At 35.3% G+C, this 16,246-nt stretch overlaps 1 long non-coding RNA gene and 1 pseudogene across 1 annotated transcript; both read right to left on the reverse strand.

The window, feature by feature from the left end:
- Positions 1-3,594: 3,594 nt before the first annotated feature.
- Positions 3,595-10,012, reverse strand: LOC132751733 (uncharacterized; annotated as a pseudogene).
- A 176-nt stretch (positions 10,013-10,188) lies between these two features.
- On the reverse strand, positions 10,189-14,381 carry LOC132751538 (uncharacterized). The gene is made up of 3 exons (XR_009628696.1): positions 14,167-14,381; positions 11,136-11,198; positions 10,189-10,346 (listed from the first exon to the last, which is right to left on the reverse strand). It is a non-coding gene; the product is annotated as an uncharacterized LOC132751538 (long non-coding RNA).
- Positions 14,382-16,246: the final 1,865 nt, after the last annotated feature.

Raw genomic sequence — 16,246 nt, forward strand, 5'->3', positions numbered from 1 at the left:
AAATTTACGTATGACGGCATTTAATTTTTCCTGTTATTCCATTTAGTTTTGATATTCTTTTCATCCGCATTCAGATATAGTCCGGCTACAGTGAAAATTAAATTTTATAAATTTCACTAGTGGTTTATTAGAATATTATCATCTGATATATTACAGTAAAACACAGAAAAGCATGAAATAAATTACATTATTATATGATCTAAATATAGCTGCAATTTCATTGGTCCAAGCAGTAGTCAACAGAACTTTTTATAAAATCATATTCACTGGGTGTAGTATCATATTTACTGGCTGAATTGGATTTTCCCAGTCTAAAAATAGATTGAGACTCATATTCAATGATCATACACCGTAAACTGTTAATTACGCGTGTTAATTAAAAGACAATTGTTGCTTTTTGCTCTTTAAGGCATATTTCTCGAATAAGATATCATTACTTAACTATTATACATAAAGGCAACACCGCAACGATAAGTATAAACTTGAATTATTTTTGTATGTGAAGCGTTGTGTAGTCGCTGCACGCCTAACACGTGCGTATTTTTCCCCGCACTTCAACAAGGAAAAATTTATACATGTATATCAGGTTGTACTTTTTGTGATTTTTTAATTCGTAGCCTATTCATGTAATAAAACAATTATTGACTAGCGAGCCATTGAATATGATGTGATATTCACTGGCAGAAAGTCATATTGACCTTGGCTATCGCCTCGGTCAATATGTCATATGCCGATGAGTACCACATCATATTCAATGGCTCACTAGTCAAAAATTGTATATCATACAACAGCTGAAAAGTCCATATTTGTATAACTAGAGCTAAAATGTGTATTTCCATGTGTTTGTCGTCAAAGTTCTTGCAAAGTTAAACACTAAAAAATATAGCCAGTAACTATCAGAAGTTATACAGACTAACCAAGCCCCTAAGTTAAATCACAAGTAAATACAGAACATAGCAACCAATATTTGACATAATATTATGCCAGACCTGTCAATGCTTGTCAAATCTTTTTATGTTTTTTTTTTTTTGCATTCTGTCGTCCAACACAGCCAAATTATGAAAACAGGAGCTATTAAAAGCTTAAAAGTCTTCATCATTTGCAAGGCTTGAAGAGTATAACAATAGGATCATTGCTATAGCGCTCACCTGTGCATAAGGCAGGAAAGGGTCAGTTCTTTAAACCCCTCTCTTAAATATGAAGAGGTATAGGGAAATAAAATGTCATGGACAAGTAGGTTGAAGTGACTGACATTTTAAAATCTGTTCTTTGGTTAAAAACTTGTTATTTAAAGAAATTCCTATTTAAATCAATGTAATCAAGTTATCCGAGGATGGACCCAATTTTAACCCAATGAACACGATCTATAAATAACTTTTGTTGAGAACCACTTGCCTATGCTAAATACACAATATCTAAGCTGATGCTATCACAATTTAAGAGATATCTAAGCTGATGCTATCACAATTTAAGAGATATCTAAGCTGATGCTATCACAATTTAAGAGGAGGATATTTTTAAAGTTTGTACTTTTAAAACCCTTTATATGCTGCTGTGCCCTACTTATGCAATGGACTGAAACAATTTATGTAAAAAGAGGACCACCCAGGGATCATTCCTGTGAAGTTTCATGAAAATCTGTCCAGTGGTAAAGAAGATGTTGTTTAAAGAAATTGTGAACGACGGACAAAGACCAATCAGAACAACTCACCCTGTGCTTAGCACGGGTGAGCTTTAAATTCACATTATAAGAAAATATAATTTTGTCTAAAGCAAGATTATCCAAGTAAAATATTTGTGAACTTGTAAGGATTTCTTACATTTGACCTCAGGTGATCTAGTTTGTAATTTCATTTGTAATTTCATTTTTTCATCAAATTGTTAATATCACCTAAACTCCTCTTTGGCCCATCTCCACTGGAACAACATTTTTCAATGGTCACAATTTACTTTTCATGCATCTTCATACCAAGACCAAATGCAATAATTTTTCTGAATCTAATATTCGTAATATTATACAACTGGTTCAAAAAAAATATAAGTCAATTGAAAAAACTGGCCTTACTGCCCTCAGGTTCAATGTCAATTATAAGTCCATTCAAACAATTGATGAATAAGGAAACAAAATGAAAACTATAACTTGCAAAGAAGAGTTTTAGATGGAATTCTTCAATTTTTTAACAATATTTTTTCATCCAATTGTTCATTTTCTTTTTTATCGTTTACCATCCCCGCTTATGTAGAGACCTTCCATTCATACGACTTGAGGCTATTGCTTTGTTACATTCCCCTTGAGATGGGCAAGATCGAGTGGTAGTTTTGTTGAAATATGCAGGAAAGTATTGTCTTAACTCATCTTCTTCATCTTTGGTCCATCTTCTCCTGGAACCTTAAAACACAAAAAAAAAACAAATAACATCAGACAAGATGGCTCGCAAAATACTCAAAAGGTGATCTTTTTTAAAACTCCCATGAGTTTTACTTTGACATAACAAACGAATACAGAAGCATGATACTCCAGCCACAAAGCTTGTAAAAAAAAGGAGCAAAGTGTGAACTTGACCTTAAACCAAGCAAAAATATCCCCACCAATAGTGGTCAATGATCCAATTAAAAAAGTTATTTGGGCAATTTTCTAAAATTCAAGAGCCATAATCAAGAAGTTCCTGGGGTTGATTTCTCTGGTTATTGTACTTGTTGAGATATTGTGCCCACAAATATTGTCACCAAGCTTGAAGATGAACCACTTAACAGTATGACTTTGAGAGCAAGTAAGGCTTATCTGGTGAATTTTCAAGAATCTTATTCACACTGGGACGATATCCCTGGTTATCAAACTTGACAGAGTTACAGAGCTGACATCACTTTTAACGGTCCACCCACTGTTTACATAACATGTCCTGTCTTTCCAAGGACATATGATAAAACAAAAGTAAAGAGCTATCACTTAATATAATTAATAGTCACGCAACACAGCTTTCACTATAACTCAAATTCAAAAGGATTTAACTTTACAATGACTAGGTTGATGGAGATTTTTTATTCCTACACATACAACATAAAGGTATTTAGTGCACAATTTTTTTTGTTTGGATTTTACACTCATTTTCAATAATTTTTCAGTTATATCAGGCGGACAGTTACCTAACCATCTTTCCTGGAAAAAAACCAGTATTAGACTCCCATCCCCACAAGTTACTGCCAACTTTTCCCACATAGAGAGACTTGGTCAAAACATGGTTTCGAACCCACGACCCTCTATCAGTGAGCAGTTTTGTGATAACAAGTCATTGGCTAACCACTAAACCACTGAGGCTGGTCTGCCAACAAGTTTATATGAGCTTTGGCCCGGTGGTTTCAGAGATGTCATTTAATTTAATTGTGGACGACAGAAAATCAACAGATCCTTAAAAGTTATCATGTCACTACGTTACAGGTGAGCTAATAAAAAAGAAATGATCCATGTTAAAGTTTGAGCATGGCAAAGGTAACAGGCGCGGGAACGATAACCTGACCATGGCAACAACTTAAAAAAAATATAAGGTAAGCTAAAAAGGACCTGAATTCCCCAAAAGTGTTCGAATAACAAAACACATTGACAATATGTGTCAGTGCATGTCAACAATATTGCATCATTTCTATACATACCATGGTCTCCTGGGACATGCATCTCGTGTTGCAACTGGTCACCAGCCACATTCTCTACATTTCCTTCTACCTTGTTAAGAACATCCTCTTCAGTATTGCATTGAGTATATCTATAGGAAAGATTTTGTTATGACATAAATTGTCACACAACTAGGTTTTCATTTTCCAGGACTTGCCTATGTGCATGTTTTTTTTCAAAAGGGTATATAATACAGGATTTTTTTCTCTTCAGAAATGTGATTTATAATTAATACGCAAAAGCACCACATGGAGAGCATGATGGTCCCGACAAGCTTTTCAGGGCCAATTTATCACATTTGACCAAACAAAATTATAAATGCCCAGATGCTCGCCGACATTTGTCAATCTAATAGCAAGTGCTAATAACAACACCAAATACACTTACAACAGCGTACTCAAAAGGCAAAAGGTAAAATGCATAATCATCATTCTTATGAAAAGACAAACACAGGTATAACTTAAAAGCATTTTTTTTAATTTTAAAGACTTGACCTAATTTTAGGACAGATGTGTTCGAAGATCTAAATTTTACTAAAGTTTTATCAAGACTGGACGACAACCAAGCTGCAGAATAAATGGCCAAAAATCAACAACAATAATCAAAAATTTAAACCAAGGTCATTGCAAAGTCATTTGTAATGAATGTGTGAATAGCCTTTGGTAATTTGTATACAAAGTTTCATAAGAATATATGTAACTCAATTAATTATGGCAGCCAAAAGAGTTATGGTATCACAAGTTACAGTTTTAGCTGACTGCTATTTCCAGCATCTTACAAATGACAACGGTCATTTATATACTACCAAAAGCTGTGAAAAAATTACCTTCAATGTTGATCTCCTTCAAGGCTTTCCCATGGAACTTGCCCTGCATATTGCCTTCCTGAAGTAACATCAGTTTTGCAATGTCCAGACGCTCTATTAAACCAGATGTTGCTCTGTAGTGCTGTTCATGTACCTTTCTGGTATGGCCAAGGTGATGGCATAGCCATTACATTTCATGGTCCTTTAAACCAATTACCTGTTATTGGCAAAATCATCCAGTATATTTTAGCTTTAAATATGGACCTTAGAAGGTACTTGCAAATATCTATTTTTAAAAGGTATCAGCCAAAAGGGCTCACTGTGCTTAAATTTCGCCCCATTTTAACATCAAAGCGTATTCAAATTTTCTTCCATTTTTGGAAAATCATTTACACATATTTTGACCCATATTTCTGACTTTTGTGACCTGTGACGTATGAGCCAGTCCTCAAAGCACAATAGCCCTATTTGGACCGGTTCACCCATTCAGTTTATTCACACTTTACCAGTCAGTCACTTCTCCATTTCACCAGTAAATTCTCCCTTATATGCTTGGAGAAAGGTCACTTAAATTTGGAACCTAGGCTGATCCCTGTGTTAACATCTAATATACATATAAATATTATTCTTGTCCTTAAAGTTTGCACAAATATGACTACTTTGAAGTGGTAGCTTTGTGTTTGGATTTTGTTGAAAATTAACCTGTGTAAACTGAAATTCGGTATCAGACAGAATTGCAAAGTCAATATAAAATACGGTTATATGATTGATCTTACTTGTGCTATTGTTGCGCAGTGTTTTCTCAGGTTTGTAGCATGAAATCTGTCAGGGAATTTCAAACCACACTCTCGCCTGGTTTCCTCAAGGCAGCTTGCTGCTCTCACAACATCCAAACCTGATATAATATTAACTTTTTTAAAGCAAACCACAACATACTGTGAAATCATTAATATTCATGGGGCACTTTTCATGGGTAGAGCAAACTGCAAATTTAATATCCACATGAAAGACATTATTAAAGAAAAAATTTGCTCAACTAAATTTAGTGGTCACGAAAATGTCCACCTTTGGAAAATCATGAAATTTTAGAGAAATGATTTCACAGTAATAAATTAAGTCAAATCATTTAGCAAAGAATCTTTCTTAACTAAGCCAAGAGAGATCTATCTGACTAAAGGACATTTGACGGCATGTGACAATATTGTGCTAAATGTGTATTATTAATGTTGTACCTGAGTTGGCAAACAGATATGGATTGTTTTCTCTGATCCCCGACTTCATTCTAATGACACGTTTGGCAAGATATTCCATGGCAGTTACAGCTTCCTGGGGGATGGTTACTGGTACCCTTGTTCCATTCTGACAAAAAAATCCGATAAAAATATGAGGTTTGAGAAAACAACCTCCTAAACTAAATCAAGTACACAGGTTATCTACCTTCAAGGTTGGACTTAAAAATATTAAAACATTTAGAAATACGAAATCAATTGCATAGTGCTTTTATTTGTGCCAGTGCTATAATATCATGCAAAATCTCATTCTCACCTTTCCTCTTATTACAAAAAGCTCTTGTGTATCCAGCATATGCTTTTCACGGTCTGTTAGCTAATGTCGCAGGGACATGTCGGACTCTGATACACTTTTCGACCTTTTTCTGTAGGACTCCAAGCTGAAGTGGCAAGTTAAAATAATATTTTTAGCAACAATCGAATCTTTCTATATGGTTCATAAGTAAACAATTTTCTTTGAAAAGCCTTAAAGGAGCTAAAGCTATCACTACTGGGGTGATTGATACCCAAAAGCACCACTTTCAGATGCATAACCTTGTCAGTGATGGGTAAGCCATTTTTTACATAGCGGAGTATGACACAACATGACGGAAGAAGGGCACAATTCCAATAAGTCCCTTTTGGGGTTATATTAATGTATAAATTATAGCCTCCTTTAGAGGTATAATGATTGATAAATTAATATTCAAGGAAGCTAAACAGAGAGAAAGAAAAATTATTCTTACCTTAAAGCCTCCAGCTCTCCTGGTCGTCTTCTGTTGTATAGTAATAATCGTGACTGAACAAGAGTTGCCACTTTCCGAAATGTCATGATGTTTGCTGAGGCTGGATCCAGTTCCAAGTTTTGAAGTTTATTGACAAGATATGTTGCCAGTTTCACAAAGTCTTCAGGGTCTGGCAGGGGATTCCTCCTGTTGAAACTCCTTTTTGCCAATTTTGCTCGTGAAAACCTATTGACTCTTGTGTTCCATTCCATTTTGAGTAGTTGAATGAAATCACTTGCCTCCTTCTGGCCAACCTAACTGATTTCTTTATGCTTTGTGCAAGCTTCAAGCCTGCCAAGCGCGAGATGTCAAACCCTAGCTTCAAAGGCACACTTGGGTGACACATGTCATCATTTCCCTGTTTAGAGGGGTCAGCATATCCACAAGTCAAGGAACTTTCTACAAACATATCAAACTCTGAATGTTTTATAGCCTCTGTGAAGCTCAACTAAGCCTGGTTTTTCCTCTTGCGCAGTTCCTTTAGCAACCTTGCCGCAAGCCTCATATGGAAGCTGCTGTAATTCCTACGTTTCCTTTTGTTGTCCACATTCTTCATAACCCAGATGTCACCTAGTCCAACAATGAGATCATCTTGTACGGCGAATTTCCCAACATCGTCCCTTTTCATGCATGGCATAACCTCCTTCTGCAGAATTTTAGATCCTTTCACGTTTATCTTGCCAGCTAAAATAGACACTGTTAAAATTGTGGTTCCTTTATGGAAAACTTCATTAAAACTCTGAGAAGCAGGGCAAGATTGTTGGTGGTAGGTAATATATTTTTCAAGGATTATCCATTCTTCACATTTTGGGCATGGTGCATAGTCTGTTACCTTAAAATGTGTATTCGAACTTCTTCTGGCCAATTGGAATTCACCTTTTCTGCACTTGAGTACTTTTTTGGTTATGAAATATGATAAACAAGATCAACAAGGAAAGGCGGCGTTTAATGAACGCAACCCCCACATGACCCAGCAACAAGAACCAATGGCAAGGAGCCCAGGGGGACCCCAAACAAAAACAGGACAGGGCAAAGACAGAGCACGGACAGGTTAATCATTAAATGATAATTAATTTGTAACTGATTAGGAATTCAAAGAAAATAAAAATAGGCCCACAAAGGGGAAGGGGACAGGAGACCGGGGGGGGGGGGGAGGGGAGTAATCAAAGAAATAAAAACTAGAGGCAATGGGGAAGATACTTACCGTAGACGAGAAAACAACAAGGGACACAAGCAAAAGTGTCACCAAAACAGTATGAAACAACATAAGACATACATCTGAGGAACACAGTGGGGCGCCGCCTTGGAACGGTCAGCAGCATAATAATGACTGCTGGGGTGTTTTAAACGGTTAATGGTGCACCAAACCTCGCTCTTAGCCCCACCATGTTCCTATAAACGAGACAGTGTAAATAAAATGAATCCCCGCCAAGTGAAATTCTAACAGTTGTCATGGTTACAAAAGGTTAAATAAGTAAAACACTAAAATGATCATGTAGAAACATATAAAAGTAAACCCAATGACCATAACAAAAGTACTCAATGTCCTAGAGGAAGACAGAGCAACAAGAAAATCACCTACAAGGGCCCGACGAAGCAAGGCAGAAGACGAACATTAAGACAATTCAGTCCCAAAGGGCTTTACGAACTATCCATCATAGAGTCTCCCACTTGGTCCGTATGAAGATTGTTTCCACGATTTGGCAACAAGGCCTGCTTAGCAGTGATTACCTTCTCTAATTCTCTCCGAGCATTTATTTCTGGTGTTGACTTTTTCTTTTCTTTGAGAGTCATTATTTCTTTAACCTCAGGTTTGTGAGCATGCCGACTAGACAGGTGTGTTTGAATATTTGTCTTTAGTTTGTGACAATAAATACATGCAAAAACTCTGTCATAGTTTCTACCATGTTTTGATTTCTGGTTACTAGTTTTCAACTTCTTTACATATACATTGATAAGCTCTTCATCATATTCACGATCTTCTTCATCAACTGTCCTTTCATCTGGAAGCTCATCATCTTAATCATTTTCAAGACTGTCGTCAGCCTGTTCTTTCAATTGACCTTTAGACAGCTCTTCTTGCTCATCTTCAGCAAGTTCTGGCATGTATTTAGACTGTTCTAGCTTGTCTTCAGCATATGTATTGTTAACTTTAGTTGCAACATCTGATTCTAGTTCTTTGACTTTTAGGCTGACTGTTTCATTAAGCAATTTATCAACTGCTTTGGACCAATCTCCAAATTCATTTTCAATTACAACAGACATGTATGAATCATCATCATCAGACCCACTTGTAGGTACATAATCTACATCATTATCATCATCCTCATCACGAGTGTCATCTTCATCGTAGATATCATCTTCATCTTCATTGGTGATGCCTCTAGCAGTATGGGTGTCTACTTCATTGATAATGATGTTTCCGTCAGCATGGGTGTCACTTTCATTATCATAGATGATGTCACTGTCAGTATTGGTGTCACCTTCATCTTCAATGATGTCTCTATCAGCATGGGTGTCACCTTCATCTTCAATGATGTCTCTATCAGCATGGGTGTCACCTTCATCTCAATGATGTCTCTATCAGCATGGGTGTCAACTTCATTATCATAGAATGATGATGTCACTGTCAGCATGGGTGTCACCTTCATTGTCATAGATGATGTCACTGTCAGCATTTGTGTCACCCTCATCTTCAATGATGTCTCTATCAGCATGGGTGTCACCTTCATTATCATAGATGATGTCACTGTCAGCATGGATGTCACCTTCCTCTTCAATGATGTCTCTTTCAGCATGGGTGTCTTCTTCATCTTCAATGTCTCTATCAGCATGGGATTCACCTTCATTATCATAGATGATGTCACTGTCAGCATGGGTGTCACCTTCATCTTCAATGATGTCTCTATCAGCATGGGTGTCACCTTCATCTTCAATGATGTCTCTATCAGCATGGGTGTCACCTTCATTATCATAGATGATGTCACTGTCAGCATGGATGTCACCTTCATCTTCAATGATGTCTCTTTCAGCATGGGTGTCTTCTTCATCTTCAATGATGTCTCTATCAGCATGGGATTCACCTTCATTATCATAGATGATGTCACTGTCAGCATGGGTGTCACCTTCATCTTCAGTGATGTCTCTATCAGCATGGGTGTCACCTCCATTATCATAGATGATGTCTCTGTCAGTACAGCACCCACACCTTTCTTTTGTCCCTTCTTTCTTTTGCCCACAAGTAATGTCCTAAAACATATATCTTTAATGTAACTAGAAGTATGTTTTTTGGTAGAAAAACATGTTTCTTCAAATATGAGCAGTCTGTATTTACCAAATGTAAACATTTTTTTTAGATTTTTAGTAATGGTGACCTTTGCCCTTGACCCTCAGTGATCAAATATAAACTAATTGGTTGATAAATAAAGCCTGTATGAGCAAAAGATTGGGTTGATGGCCTGCAGAGTTTACCTATGATTTGACCCATCAACCTAGTTAATATTCCTAGACCCAAATTCAAACTTGACCTAGATTTGGTACAGACGAATCTCTATAGTGTTCACAAGGTCAAGTTGATGAAAGATGGTGATAGACACTGAAGGATCACAATAGATCACACTGAGCCCTTTTGGGCAAATGAGCTAAAAACTCAACCAGTATACCTAATGGCTACGACAGGATTGTAAGGAAAGACAAATGCTAGGAGAATGTACAATAGCTTTACCTTTACTATAATATTTTTAATTTACTGCAATTTGATCTTAGAATAATCTCTTTCTTGTTTCGGCTCCTTTTTTCCTTCTTCTTTCGCAACAAATTATCTGTAAACCAAACAGTTGTTTTATTCTTCAAGAGCTGATCAGAGCTTTTTTAAGTGGTGGTCAAAGGGGTCACCAGATTTTCAAACCTGGTGACCCTTCAGCCATTCTGGGGACCCAACCAAAAGTTTTTATTGTAAAACCCAAAATATTTGTTTCAAATTTATTCTGTACATAACAAAATGTTAGTTGTCATTATCAGCCGACATTTATCTCAATAAAATAATAGCTTATAGTTTCTTTGCAACAGAGCAATCAATTCTTTACAAAACATAGCATTTTTTTCAAATTTAAGCCATTGATATATTTTGCTACATTCTGTATTCTATTTTAATCTTCTTGTTTATTGCCCAAGCTTGGATCCATTAAGCAAATCACACCCTGGGCGATTGTTTTGCACTTGGTAATCAATAATAAGACTATCTTTCTAAATGCAAGGCTGTAAATAATTATTTGACCTGTCTTTTTGTACAGTGTATATATATATTAATTTAGATCTATTGGACCAATATTTTCATTTTTCATGAATTCTAAAATATCAATTGGTCAGACAAAGATGAATTTGGTCCGAAAACCAACAAATTGTCATTTAGATCGATGGTGGTCAACCGGCTTCTGACATATGGTGGTCAGACGGGAAAATTGGTGACAAAGAGTCAAGGACCACCATTAGCGTCGAACCCTGCTGATAAAAAATTAGATAAAAGTTCTATGCACAAACAATGCAAGATATAGAGGGTTGATGTTTAACTGGTGTACAATAATACATAACAAGAAATGATATATATTTACCAGAGGCCAACTGTAAATCTGTAAGGAAACACTGTAATAATGCTTTCTTTTTTGCCAAGGATTCTGAAAAATATTATTTCAGTATTAATCATCATTATCAAAAAAATTATAAATATAGATGTGCAGCTTGCAAATACAGCATTTTTTCCCTCATATAACTGATACCGAAAAACGACACTATTGCCAATAGCAAAAAGACAGCAAATTTCCCAATCCATGACTGATGAATTCCAAAAATAATCCTAAAATTTTCCTCAAAACTAGGCAAATTTAAAGGTAAACCAGGCCTTTTCCCCCTATCCCACGGGTCCAAATATGGGCCTCAATTCCCATCCAAATTATTTTTTTTTCCAATCCAAAAAAAATATTTCAAATCAAAAAGTCAACAATTTGAAAGAAAAAGTACCGCATTTTAAATTTTGGTATCGCGAAAAAGCTTTAAGAAAGTTCCGGAAGTAATGAATAGTGATAGACTGTTTAACATGCTTAGTTAAAGTTGTATCCTCAAATTTACTAAATATATTCATGTTTTGTGAATAAAAACAGAATTTTGAATTGATATCAGTTTTACAGTTGTACACATTTTAGGCTGTCCTAGTATTTTTGATATGACAGAAAAAGCTGAACAGTTTATTATAAAGTAAGATTTATTTGGATTTATTTAAATTACACAACTGTAACACCTTGAATGCTAACATATTTTCCCAACTTGGAAAATTTCATGTAAACTTTTTTTCCCCAAATTGGAAAATTTATTGATTCAGTGAAAAGCATATTGATGATACATCGATATCAGCTGACAAATATTGGCAATACACCGATATATTGATAATTTCTCTTATTTTCTTATATATATAATACTTTTTCATACCTGTTTAAATGATTTTAGTAACATAAATATGTTGTGTACCTTTGCATGTTTGTTTTCCTTATTATATTTTGTCATAACTGCTATGAAATATGTCCATTGTGTAACAACAGCTTATTATTAGACGTGGTCATCTGCCTTTGTGTATGTTTTTAGTAAAATTGCATTATTTATAGACATTTAACCAATCAAAATAATCGATTTTTTTCAAACTGTGTATCGATTATTGATTGACAAAAAATATCAACGATACATCCATATTGTCTCTATCGATCATGACAGCTCTAATTTTATGACACAAATTTGCCATGTGGTGTTTTCCAAAAATAGAGGGAAAAGGGCCTGTAAACAAAAACTGTAATGAATGCTTCCATATTGACAGGTGATATACATAAAAACCAAGTATACTCATATGAGAGATATTCGTCCAGTGTTCATTTCCTACTTTTGCTGTTTTACACCTAAACATTATTTATGTACAATTGTTATCAATTTTTTTCAACCTCAAGTAGCAAATGAAAATCATTAAAGTTAATAATACATGGTGCGTATATCATGCATAATTTTCATTTCTCCCTGGATAAAAGAAATTCCCAATGAATATTTTGCAGCTTATGTAAAATTCCCAATTTGAGTCAAACCAATGCATTTTTTCCCAATATGTCCAGTACCGGCACTATTCCCAAAGCAGGGGAAAAAACCACTGAAATACCAAATTTCCATAGGAAGGGTGATAATTCTTAATAAGATTATGTCAAGCTCAATACTTATCACTAAAATATGAAATGACCAGGTGACGGAGGGTTTTCACTAAGTCGTCCTAGCTAGCCCAGTCATGGCGAATGTTTCAGACAATTCACAGGACGGTCACGTTTTCTCTGGTGGCAGAAAAAAAAATTTCAACTTAGTAAACTGAATTAAAGTCATGTTTTGGTTTAACAGGACAAAATACTCATAATTTTATTACATTATACAATATATGAAATATATTTTACAAAGGCAATTTCTTGCTAGACGAAATGTCTGACCAGGAGAAATTTTTTTACCAGACAGCAATTTTTATCAAAAAATATCTTGGTCCAGCGAGGTTTCCACATGACTTAAGTCCCCAATTCACAAAGTGAAAAGTGATGGGTCATATAAGTAACTGTTTATCAACTCAATCTGACTAAAGTATAGATCTAAGATAATGTTAGATCTGTAAATCATCCATCTGCAAGTTATTTCGACATAGTGTTATTTTCAATATTCTATAAAAAGACACAATCCTCATTTATTAGCAATCAAGCAATTAAATGGCCAGTCTCATAAAGCTGTTAGCCTAGATTTTCAATTTTAAACCTTTCTTTAATTCATTATTAAAAAAGGTGAAAATTAACAAGTTAAAACTAAAATAGATAAATCACTAACTGAATCAAGTTATCCCCAAACTCAACTTTCCCTTTCACAGGAATGAAGGCATGATCTGATTGTTAATTGAAAGGTCACAAGAAGGTGACCTCCTACTGGGGATCCACACATCATGATGTTTCTCATTGTTTTTTACCTCCGCTGCTGAAGAATATAGATTTGTTAAACGCGATGTCATTGGTAGATATTTTACGCACCTGTTGCTGTATATCGACGCAAATCGATTCATTTTACCCACGGTTGATTGCATGTTATGTGACATGTTTATCAATCGTGGGTATCCGACGATGACTGAAAACATGAACTTCAAGGTTATTTGATTGCTTTAATTTCAGCAATTTTGACAAATTTCAGTCATATTACCATTTGTTATTCATGTGCTATTCTACGAATTACCTAAGTAGAATGAGTAATTATCAAGAATGGTGACCAAAGAGGGAGCCAAACCCAGGTCTCGATCTAAAGCTATATGATCTACACAATTCTGGAAACAAAGTGATCCATGGCACCTGATCACACAAGTTGGTGTAGACATTCAAGACAGCAATCAAAACACATTTTGGCTGAATAAAAAGAGCGGTCACAGGACTGCAAACTCTATTGGAAAAGCTCTCCTTATTGTCCAATTAAGTCTAGCTAAAAATAACCCTCTCGTTATGTATGTATGTATGTATATATATGTATGTATGTTTGTGTATAATTATATATGTATATACATACCATACTTGTACCATAATGTCAAATAATACTTACACAGCATAATCTGACTTGCAGAAAACATCTATATTACCATCTGAACTGGTTTTTAGCACCTGAACAGGCCATCGCATAGTTGAAGGAATTCCCTTCAATTTGGCAAACACCCATTCATCGAGAATACTGAAAATATGCATGTACATGTAGTTTCAACACTAAGCTAGAGCTGCAACGACTACATTGGGTAGCGAATATGAATATGTATCACGATACAGGGTCACGAATACAAATATATTTCGTTTTTGACCCCAGAAGACCCATATACAATCCCAACTTAGATTTCGCACAGGCTGTCCTAGATTTCATCAAGACAAACATTCTGATCAAGTTTCATTAAGGTCCAAAAAAAATTATTTTGGAACTTTTTTCAATAAATTATGAGTTTAAACTCATAATATTTTTTAACTCATAAATATGTCCTGGACCAATGTTTTAACTCATAATAGTCATTTACAGGTGCGGACTGACAGACAGACGGACGGAGGAAAAACCTAAAGTCCCCTCCGGTAAACCGGTAGGGGACTAAAAGGCAAGGAAACAATAATTGTACCATAAAAAGTGCACCAGAACTTTGTAAGGACATATAATTTTGTTTGTTTGTTTGTTTCATTTTACGCCTTTTCCCAACAGTATTTTGGTCATATAGGCGGGTAGTTTCCTAACCATCATTCCTGGAGAGTTTCACCAGTACTAGACTACCTTCTTATGTGCTAGAAAGGACAAATAAGCAACGAATCAGGTTTACAGGTATGTATCGCTACATTACCCTGCTATTGAGAATGCCGTCTGAAAATGTTATTCAAGTTGAATTAAAAACCTTTTCCAAGTACCAGAGAGTTACAATATAATTAATTTGTTGATTTGAATTACCATGAAACAAATGATAGTAAGATATCGCGTGTTCAAGGATTTTTTTAAGCCCAACTTTTAGTAAATTGAGATTTATGTACGACTGTGTATCGTTGTGAAATGTTGTGTATGTATACAATCAAATATACAATGAATTTAAATATAATTAAGCATAAGACAGCATTTATTTTTGCATCGTGTACTAACGTTTTAGTTTGTTTTTACCTTATGCAGTATTTTATTAAGGGACCATAAACCGCTTATGGAATGGCACGGACGTGTCACATTAAAGATTCCAAGATGACCGCCGTTTGAACATTTCTGCGGATATGTGTTCATACAGCTGTTTTCATGGAACCTTCAATGTGAAACGTTAATTCCATTTTGTGAAAAGCAGCGAATGGTACCCAAATAAAATTGTGAGTATGCCCTAAGGCAAAACCAAATAAACGGAATTTTGAAGAAGAAAAACAAAGAAAAAAACACGTTGTTTTATCTTTAGATTTTTTTAGTTTGCCGTTTAAAAGACAAGAATAAAGATCAACAAGGCAAAGGCAACGTTCACAGGACGCAGCCTCCGACACACCCAAGTAGGGCACCCAGATAGCACCAAACCAAAAGCTGGAGTGAACATACGGGCGGTGAAAGTTGAGGGACATGTAATGTGTGAAATAATATAAATTAAAACGGGCCCATATGGGAATTAAAGGAATAAGGGCTGTACGGGTGGAAATTGGAGGGGATTAAAGAATGGGATGGGTGTGAGAAAATACCTACCGTAAACGACATTCCAACAAAAGGCAGATATCACGAAACATGTAAACATTCAAAAGCAAGTAACAACACAGACACGAAAAACACGTGAAGGAACACAGAGGGGTACAGCCTTGAAACGGTCAGTGGTAGTTAAACCACTGGGGAGTTTAGACCGGTTTTAGGCGCGTCAAACCTCACTCTTAGCCACAATATGTTCCTGAATGACATGAAAGTGTAAATAAAATAAATCCCCGCCAAGTGAAATTCTAACAATGGTCAAACCTTATAATGTTTGAAAATTTGCGTTGACAATGACATATATTGAATGAATGCGAGTATCATAACAATGCTTTAAAATGTTTTCTTGTACATGTATGTAGTTTTAATAATATAATGCATTCTAAGGAAGTTATTTTGGAATCTAAGAACTTGTGTAAATGTTTCTGATTGAAACAAATTGCTAGAGGTTATC

The sequence above is a fragment of the Ruditapes philippinarum genome, unplaced genomic scaffold (assembly GCF_026571515.1).
Source record: "Ruditapes philippinarum isolate M1 unplaced genomic scaffold, ASM2657151v2 ctg904_1_1_1_1, whole genome shotgun sequence".
Lineage (NCBI taxonomy): Eukaryota > Metazoa > Mollusca > Bivalvia > Venerida > Veneridae > Ruditapes > Ruditapes philippinarum.